The following is a 10,857-nucleotide window of genomic DNA, read 5'->3' as shown; positions in this document are numbered from 1 at the left end:
CAGATATATCTGAAGAGGAATATTCATTATCTTTCCCTTCAAAGGAGCCCTTCCTTCTGTTTCCTTAATTTTCTTCAGTCAGCCCTTGGAGACATTCAGGCATGAAATTCTATGGGGTTTTTTCATTCTGATATTTCTAGCATCCATGCTTCATTTGGATACTTGCTGCTGTTGTCTTCTTTGAACCTTTCACTTTGATTTTTCCAGTAATCCTTAAATGGTTTCCTGGTGTGTGTCCATTCTGTACATCAAGTGCCATTTTGATTTGGTCGCTTCTCTCTTCAAATATTTTTAATGTGTGTCCCTACTCCCCACAATCAGCTGACATTTGCTTTCAAGTCTCCCTTCTCATGTCCTCTGGCCTGTTCACCCTCAACCTCACTGAATGTTAGAATCAGCAACTACTACCTCTTACCGGGACTTGTGTGATTGTCTAATCGCTTCCATTAGATTATAAAGTGCTCTGAGGAAGGGACCTCATCTTATTTGTCTTGTTATTCCCTAGAATGTATATTAATTGCTTAAGAAACATTTCTTGTGTGAATAAATGCGTAATGAAACGCATTATAGATGCGTTCTTTAAAAAGAGTTCACTCTTTTTTTCCAGTTACCGAGGCTCAGTTGAACTCATTACCTGGAGTTTTGCTAGTCACACTTCTCTTTAGCGATGTTTATGATGATAATTGGTGTTCATAGTGATTACCCGAGGGCTGTACAAAATCTTGAAATATCTTCTCAGTTATTTAAAAGAAGATCATATTAAGATGTTTGTTTCTAGTTAACAGATTCTTTGTATGTATCATCATGGATTATCCATTTGAAAATAAGTAAAATACAATTAAAAATCACAATAATATCACACTGAACACTAATATTCCTTTGATTATTAGTACATTCAAGAAATAATTAGCACACACTCAATATGTGCACGTTAATAGAATTATTAAGCAGGATGTTCTATTTTAGTTTATGTATATTGGAAATGCCTTGTGCTTCAATTGTGCTAGCAAGTGGTTTACTGTAATTGGCACACAGTGTGAAATCTAATCAATTTTTTCAGTAAACAGAGGATGGCTCTTTAAAATAGTATATTTTAGACAGCAATTACTAAAGTTTACCTATGAAGCAAAATTCTATGAATCAAATCCAGTTCTTGGATATTCCTTTTAGGGTATCTTAGAGCAGCTTGGCCTCCCAATTTAATGGCGTCTTTGGTCTCTGCTTCTGGACTTTGAGCAATGGTATGTCAGCAGCACTTTTCCCCACGTCTGCTCAGTGCGGGGCAGATGCAGTTGTAAGAATGCAGATTCTACTAGATGCTTTAAGCTGGGGTTCTCATGCCTGGTTGTGCATTGGAATCACCTGGGGAGTTTTAAAAACCACTGATGCCTGGCCTCATTTGCAGGGGTTCCAGCTTAATTGGTCTGGTATGTCGCCCTTCATCTCTTTTTTTTTTTTAAGATGTTGGGGGTAGGAGTTTATTAATTAATTAATTTTATTTTTGCTGTGTTGGGTCTTCGTTTCTGTGCGAGGGCTTTCTCTAGTTGTGGCAAGCGGGGGCCACTCTTCATCGCGGTGCACGGGCCTCTCACTATCACGGCCTCTCTTGTTGTGGAGCACAGGCTCCAGATGCGCAGGCTCAGTAGCTGTGGCTCACGGGCCGAGTTGCTCCGCGGCATGTGGGATCCTCCCAGACCAGGGCTCGAACCCATGTCCCGTGCATTAGCAGGCAGATTCTCAACCACTGCGCCACCAGGGAAGCCCCCGCCCTGCATCTCTTAAATTGCCCCAGTGCCCTCTGGGTGGGCCTTCCAGCCTCTCCCAGGTGACCCTGGCCCCTGGGGTCCAGAAACACCCTCTCCTTTATCCTGTAGCTCAGAGGAGGCCGTGGATGCCTGCTGTTGCTACTCACTAGCTTTCTTCTCCATCCCCTGTTGGCTTCTCAGCTCTTCCAAGGCCCCTGGAACCAACTCTTTGCATGACATTCCCTCTGCTGTAAAATCTCAATGTGGTTCTTTTCCTTGTGCAGGTTTTTATGGGACCTTGACTAAGACAGCTGGCAGTGAAGACAGGGAAGGTGAATTACTCATAGTATGGGGCAACCTTAAACAGCCAGCCCTAGTGCTGGCTGGGAGGGCAGAAGAGGCTCATCAAGTGGAGGGGGAGGGTGGGAAGGATACAGGCATGGTGGCCGTTTCCAGAGGCCACTCATTCAGCTGTAGAGACACCTGCAGATAGTCTATAACACAAATCTCATGGGAGAACTTAATGAAATGTTTTAATTTCATCTTTTTGATGATTTCATTTCCTTGTAATAGGTCACACTTTTATAAAGTCCATCAGGGAAGAAATTAATTTTTTTACTTGATGCCTATCTATTGGTGAATAGGGTTGATTAATCAAACCTGATTACCCTTTTAGTACATACTGGTAAAGCTGAAAACACTTAATTGTGAATTTCTTTTTAAATTCAGAATTCCTTTTTACCAAACCCTGCTGTTGGCTTATGCTTTAAATTCATGACCAAACATCAGGTGCTGGAAAAGCCTCATCCCAGTTAAAAAAAAACCCAGTTTCAGAAAATGTCTGTTCTTTGTCTTGTGTGGGTAAGAGGAGATGTTCTGTTCTATATTACTTATGAGTGTTGTCGCGTTGGAGCTCTGCTGACAGCTGCCATGTAACCCAGAGGAGCAATCCCAGACATCAGACAAAAGCCACGTGTGTTTGTTCGTTGTATACATGGACACTCAAAGCCTGCTTTCAAGTAAGCACAGGAAGGATCCCATACAGACTCACACTCACACACCCACACATCCCCTCCACACACTCAGCGGATCCTGCGGCAGCTTCGCTCAGCCATACTTTCTGAATGGCCTTACTGAACTGGATTCTGTTTCTGCTCTCTTGTGGACTCCTTCAGAAAGCAGTAGTGAACATCCTCTATATTTTACCGAAAAAATTTACTAGTCAAAGCTAGCAGTTTTGTTCTCTTAGGGACATAACTGCTATGAGCTAAGAGACTGAGCCCCACTTATCTAGAATTGAACAGTAATAATAAACATTTGTCACGCCCTATCTTGAAAGGTATGCTGTTATTCCTGTTTTATAAATGAGAAAACTGAGACTTACAGAGGTTAATGACATGCCAAAGGCTCATGGCAGGAAAGTGGAGGATTTGAACAGGCAGGATTGTTCCAGAACCTGCACTCTGAATTATGGTATGGACTGAATTTATGTCCATCATGTTTTTTTTTTTTTTTTTTTTTTTGTGGTACGCGGGCCTCTCACTGTTGTGGCCTCTCCTGTTGCGGAGACAGGCTCCGGACACGCAGGCTCAGCAGCCATGGCTCACGGGCCCAGCCGCTCTGCGGCATGTGGGATCCTCCCGGACCGGGGCACAAACCCGTGTCCCCTGCATCGGCAGGCGGACTCCCAACCACTGCGCCACCAGGGAAGCCCTATGTCCATCATGTTTTAAATGGCTGGATGAATCCAGAACTTCCCTATGCCTGAGCTAATTAGTCTTGGGAAAATTAGGGGCTCAGAAAGAGCCAGCAACTAATTTAAGTCATTAGTGACTATTTAGAGTTAGGATCACGTTGGTTTCCTAGAAAAGGTACCAACTGATTTACAAGCAGAGAGATAATTGCCAGCTTAGAGAGCTTCAGAAAACCTCTAGAAGGAGAGACTGTAAATGGCAGATTTATAAGACAAATTACTTACTAGATTGGCAATAAAAAGTGCGTTAAACACTCCAAACCACTAGTGGGTACAAAACCAGAAATCACCATTGCTATGTGTCTGCATTCCTGGGCAGGGCCTGTGTTGAGAAAGGCCCTGTGGTTGGTTTAATGTTCTTCTACGACTGTTTTGAAATTCTTAAAATAATTTTGTCTTTGAACTTGTGTTTTGTGAGGAGGCTGATGGGCCAGTGTGATACTCACACGGGCAGCGGAGATGGGACAGGCAGCAGTGGGCAACTCTACAAGTTGGAGGAATGTCAGAGGAAACGTTAAGATAACACTGTATAAATCGACATTCAAAGTGTACTTCAGACATACGAAACACGTTTGTACAGAGAGTGAAATCTTTTAGAAAAATTATTCCTTGACAATCAGCAGTTCTAGATGTAATAAAATTTATATTTTGATATAATTTATCAGAAACTTATCCCAGTATAATGTCCCAAAATAATCCCAACAGTGTTGTCACAGCCTATCATTTACTCTTAATAGCTCCAACAACAGTTGCACATGCATAAAGAGACTTCTCAAAATTGGAAACTATCAAAAAGTGTTTCTAGGGCTTCCATGGTGGCAGAGTGGTTGAGAGTCTGCCTGCCGATGCAGGGGACACGGGTTCCTGCCCCGGTCCAGGAAGATCCCTCATGCCACGGAGTGGCTAGGCCCATGAGCCATGGCCGCTGAGCCTGCGTGTCCGGAGCCTGTGCTCCTCAACAGGAGAGGCCACAACAGTGAGAGGCCCATGTACTGCAAAAAAAAAAAAAAAAAAAAAAAAAAAAAAAATATATATATATATATATATATATAGAGAGAGAGAGAGAGAGAGAGAGAGAGAGAGAGAGAACAATCATGAGAAAAAAAAAAGACTTTTGGAGGATATATTTGGAAGAACTAACATGTGAATAAAAGAAGATCCAGAGAGGAGAAAAGGAACAGATGATGAAAAGGCAATAATTAAACTAATAAAAGAAGAAAATGTCCTCAAGATTAAGAAAGACCTGAATGTGCAAATTGAAACTCTTCACCAAGTTCCAAGCAGAAGGCATGAGAATAAAAGTAACCAAAGCTTGCCTGGGAAATTCTTCAACTCCAAGAATGAAGAGAAACCATTACTAACTTCTAGTTGGAAATAACTGGCTACTTAAAGAATCAAACAGCCATGCACTGTTTTATATGCAATGCCTTAGATAGAAGGTGGCGAATGGCATCTGAGAGAAATGAACTGCAACCCATGGTCCTGTATCCACTTAAGACGTCATTTCCATTTCAGAATGGAGGAGAGAGTGGTGCTGTGACCCAGAGAGTACATCACTTGTGCATATTGGTGCCAGAGGAAACTACTAGAGGGAGGACTATACAACCAAACAATTGTACCATAACCAACACACCACCATCCTCTACCAGCACAACCACCAAAGACAGGAGAACACGAAGAGGAAAAGAGGTAGTGCTTGACAATGCATAAACAGTTAAATTTAAATGGATAGTAATAGACCAGGAAGGTATGCTAGCTACCCTATAGAAGAATTCTTAAAATAAAGAGGAACTGTGTGAGGGTAATTCTAATAATAATCTAAAACGAAAAGTACAAAACTATCTCAGAGAAATCTACAAGTTAGGGGTGAAGGGGGAGAAAAGTAATGAAGATAAGCATTTCAAAGATTTTATCTTGGTCTGGTTAAGGGCAGAATTGAGAACAGCAGTGAAAATATTCTAAAAGACTGACCTTATTAGTGTAGACTATCTTGGTGAAGGAAGCAAATTATATCTTGTTTTTAAAAAATATTACAGAAATACATGTTTTGTTATGAGGTCTTAGGGGAGGCAAACATTAATGGGATAGAAAGTTACAAAACAGCAGTGCTAACAAAAGGAAAAAAGAGAGTGAAAAGAAACTTATGAAAACCAGCAAAGAATAGCAAAAGGAAAAAGAGGAGAGAACAAAGTGAGCACAAAGTGAACATAAATTTAGAAGGAGTAAAATAAACTACAAAAATATATACAATGAGGTCATTAAAAACAAGGAAAGTCTGAGAAAGGCTCACAGCCGAGAGAAGCCTGAGGAACATGAGAACTAAATGTAATGTGGGAGGACTTTCAAGATGGTGGAGGAGTAAGATGTGGAGATCACCTTCCTCCCCACAAATACATCAAAAATACATCTATGTGTGGAACGACTCCTACAGAACATGTACTGAACTCTGGCAGAAGACCTCAGACTTCCCAAAAGGCAAGAAACTCCCCACGTACCTGGGTGGGGCAAAAGAAAAAAGAAAAAACAGAGACAAAAGAATAGGGATGGGACCTGCACCTCTGGGAGGGAGCTGAGAAGGAGGAAAAATTTCTACACACTAGGAAGCCCCTTCACTGGCAGAGATGGGGGGTGGGGAGGGCAGGGGGGAAGCTTCAGAGCCACGGAGGAGAGTGCAGCAACAGGGATGCAGAGGGCAAAGCGGAGAGATTCCCACACAGAGGATCGGTGGGTGCCGACCAGCACTCATCAGCCCGAGAGGCTTGTCTGCTCACCCGCCGGGGCGGGCGTGGGCTGGGAGCTGAGGCTCGGGCTTCGGAGGTCAGATCCCAGAGAGAGGACTGAGGTTGGCGGCATGAACACAGCCTGAAGGGGGCTAGTGCACCACAGCTAGCCGGGAGGGAGTCCAGGAAAAAGTCTGGACCTGCCTAAGAGTCAAGAGACCATTGTTTCGGGGTGCACGAGGATAGGGGATTCAGAGCACCACCCAAACAGGCTCCAGAGATGGGCGCAAGCCACAGCTATAGTGTGGACACCAGAGACAGGCATGAGACGCTAAGGCTGCTGTTGCAGCCACCAAGAAGCCTGTGTGCAAGCACAGGTCACTCCACACTTCCCCTCCTGGGAGCCTGTGCAGCCGGCCACTGCCCGGGTCCCATGATCCAGGGACAACTTCCCCGGGAGAAGACACAGCACACCTCAGGCTGTTGCAAAATCATGCTGGCCTTTGCAACCACAGGCTCGCCCCGCATCCCGTACCCTCCCTCCCCCCGGCCTCATTGAGCCAGAGCCCCCTAATGAGCATAAGGTTAACAGCTGATCTTTCAGCAGAAACCCTGCAAGCCAGAAGGGTGTGGCAGGACATATTTAAAATGATGAAAGGTAAAAACCTACCACCAAGATTACTCTACCCAGCAAGGATCTCATTCAGATTTGATGGAGAAATTAAAACCTTTACAGACAAGCAAAAGCTAAGAGAATTCACCACCACCAAACCAGCTTTACAACAAATGCTAAAGGAACTTCTCTAGGCAGGAGGAAACACAAGAGAAGGAAAAGACAATAACAAACCCAAAACAATTAAGAAAATGGTAATAGGATCATACATATTGATAATTACCTTAAATGTAAATGGATTAAATGCTCCCACCAAAAGACACAGACTAGCTGAATGGATACAGAAACAAGACCCGAATATATGCTGTCTACAAGAGACCCATTCCAGACCTAAGGACACATACAGACTGAAAGTGAGGGTATGGAAAAAGATATTCCATGCAAATGGAAATCGAAAGCTGGAGTAGCCATTCTCATATCAGACAAAATAGACTTTAAAATAAAGACTATTACAAGAGACAAAGAAGGACACTACATAATGATCAAGGGATCAATCCAAGAAGAAGATATAACAATTGTAAATATTTATGCACCCAAAATAGGAGCACCTCAATACATACAGCAAGTGCTAAGAGCCATAAAAGAGGAACTCGACAGTAACACAATAATAGTAGGGGACTTTAACACCCCACTGTCACCAATGGACATATTAACCAAAATGAAAATAAATAAGGAAAAACAAGCTTTAAATGACACATTAAACAAGATGGACTTAATTGATATTTATAGGACATTCCATCCAAAAACAGCACAATACACTTTCTTCTCAAGTGCTCATGGAATATTCTCCAGGATAGATAATATCTTGGGTCACAAGTCAAGCCTTGGTAAATTTAAGAAAATTGAAATCCTATCAAGTATCTTTTCCGACTACAATGCTATGAGACTACATAACAATTACAGGAAAAAAAACTGTAAACAATACATTACTAAATAACCAAGAGATCACTGAAGAAGTCAAAGAGGAAATCAAAAATACCTAGAAAAAAAGGACAATGAAAATAAGACAACCCAAAACCTATGGGATGCAGCAAAAGCAGTTCTAAGGGGGAAGTTTATAGCAATACAATCCTACCTCAAGAAACAAGAAACATCTCAAACAACCTAACCTTACACCTAAAGCAATTAGAGAAAGAAGAACAAAAACCCCTCAAAGTTAGCAGAAGGAAAGAAATCATAAACATCAGATCAGGGCTTCCCTGGTGGCGCAGTGGTTAAAAATCCGCCTGCCAATGCAGGGGACATGGGTTTGAGCCCTGGTCCGGGAAGTTCCCACATGCTGCAGAGCAACTAATCCTGTGTGACACAACTACTGAGCCTGCGCTCTAGAGCCCATAAGCCACAACTAGTGAAGCCTGCATGCCTAGAGTCAGTGCTCCACAACAAGAGAAGCCATCACAATGAGAAGCCCGTGCACTGCAATGAAGAGTAGCCCCCACTCACTGCAACTACAGAAAGCCTGTGCACAGCAGCAAAGACCCAGTACAGCCAAAAATAAATGAATTAAAAGAAAATCAGATCAGAAATAAATGAAAAAGAAATGAAGGAAACGATAGCAAAGATCAATAAAACTAAAAGCTGGTTCTTTGAGAAGATAAACAAAATTGATAAACCATTAGCCAGACTCATCAAGGAAAAAAAAGGGAGAAGACTCAAATCAGTAGAATTAGAAATGAAAAAAGAGAAGTAACATCTGACACTGCAGAAATACAAAGGATTGTGAGAGATTACTACAAGCAACTATCTGCCAATAAAATGGACAACCTGGAAGAAATGGACAGATTCTTAGAAAAGCACAACCTTCCGAGACTGAACCAGGAAGAAATAGAAAATATAAACAGACCAATCACAACCACTGAAATTGAAACTGTGATTTAAAAACTTCCAACAGGGACTTCCCTGATGGCACAGTAGTTGAGAATCTGCCCTCCAATGTGGGGGGGGACCCAGGTTCTATCCCTGGTCCGGGAGGATCCCACATGCCCCAGAGCAACTGAGCCTATGTGACAAAACTACTGAGCCTGAGTAGAGCCCGCAGGCCACAGCTACTGAGACCTGTGCGCCTGGAGCCCATGCTCTGCAGCAAGAGAGGGCACCACAGTGAAAAGCCCGTGCACCACAGTGGGGAGGGGCCCCTGCTTCCCACAACTAGAGAAAGCCTGCGTGCAGCGATGAAGACCCAACGCAACCAAAAATAAATAAATAAATAAATAAATTTTTAAAAAAATCTTGCAACAAACAAAAGCCTAGGACCAGATGGCTTCACAGGTGAATTCTATCAAACGTTTACAGAAGAGCTAAAACCTATGTTTCTCATACTCTTCCAAATTATAGCAGAGGGAGGAACACTCCCAAACTCATCCTACGAGGCCACCATCACCCTGATACCAAAACCAGACAAAGATATCACAAAAAAGAAAACTACAGGCCAATATCACTGATGAACATAGGTGCAAAAATCCTCAACAAAATACTAGCAAGCAGAATCCAACAGCACATTTAAAGGATTGTACACCATGATCAAGTGGGGTTTATTCCAGGAATGCAAGGATTCTTCAATATACGCAAATCAATCAATGTGATACACCATATTAACAAATTGAAGGAGAAAATCCATATGATCATCTCAATAGATGCAGATAAAGCTTTTGACAAAATTCAACACCCATTTATGATAAAAGCCCTCCAGAATGTAGGCATAGAGGGAACTTACCTCAACACAATAAAGGCCATATATGACAAACCCACAGCCAACATCGTTCTCAATGGTGAAAAACTGAAACCATTTCCACCAAGATCAGGAACAAGACAAGGCTGCCCACTCTCACCACTGTTACTCAACATAGTTTTGGAAGTTTTAGCCACAGCAATCAGAGACGAAAAGGAAATAAAGGGAATCCAAATCAGAAAAGAAGAAGTAAACCTGTCACTGTTTGCAGATGACATGATACTATACATAGAGAATCCTAAAGATGCTACCAGAAAACTACTAGAGCTAATCAATGAATTTGGTAAAGTAGCAGGATACAAAATTAATGCACAGAAATCTCTGGCATTCCTATACACTAATGATGAAAAATCTGAAAGTGAAATTAAGGAAACACTCCCATTTACCATTGCAACAAAAAGGACAAAATACCTAGGGATAAACCTACCTAAGGAGACAAAAGACCTATGCAGAAAACTATAAGACACTGATGAAAGAAATTAAAGATGATACAAATAGATGGAGAGATATACCATGTTCTTGGAGGAATCAACATTGTGAAAATGACTCCACTACCCAATGCAATCTACAGTTTCAGTGCAATCCCTATCAAACTACCAATGGTATTTTTCACAGAACTAGAACAAAAAATTTCACAATTTGTATGGAAGACAAAAGACCCTGAGTAGCCAAAGCAATCTTCAGAAATCAAAATGGAGCTGGAGTAATCAGGCTCCCTGACTTCAGACTATACTACAAAGCTACGGTAATGAAGACAGTATGGTACTGGCACAAAAACAGAAATATAGATCAATGGAACAGGATGGAAAGCCCAGAGATAAACCCCCGCACATATGGTCACCTTAACTTGATAAAGGAGGCAAGGATATACAGTGGAGAAAAGGCAGCCTCTTCAATAAGTGGTGCTGGGAAAACTGGACAGGTACATGTAAAAGTATGAAATTAGAACACTCCCTAACACCATACACAAAAATAAACTCAAAGTGGATTCAAAACCTAAATGTAAGGCCAGACACTATAAAACTCTTAGAGGAAAACGTAGGCAGAACACTCTATGATATAAATCACAGCAAGATCCTTTTTGACCCACCTCCTAGAGAAATGGAAATACAAACAAAAATAAACAAATGGGACCTAATGAAACTTAAAAGCTTTTTCACAGCAAAGGAAACCATAAACAAGATTAAAAGACAACCCTCAGAATGGGAGAAAATATTTGCAAATGAAGCAAAATATAA

This window comes from Hyperoodon ampullatus (assembly GCF_949752795.1).
Source record: "Hyperoodon ampullatus genome assembly, chromosome: 16".
Taxonomy (NCBI): domain Eukaryota; kingdom Metazoa; phylum Chordata; class Mammalia; order Artiodactyla; family Ziphiidae; genus Hyperoodon; species Hyperoodon ampullatus.
Note: the sequence above shows the minus strand (reverse complement) of the source record.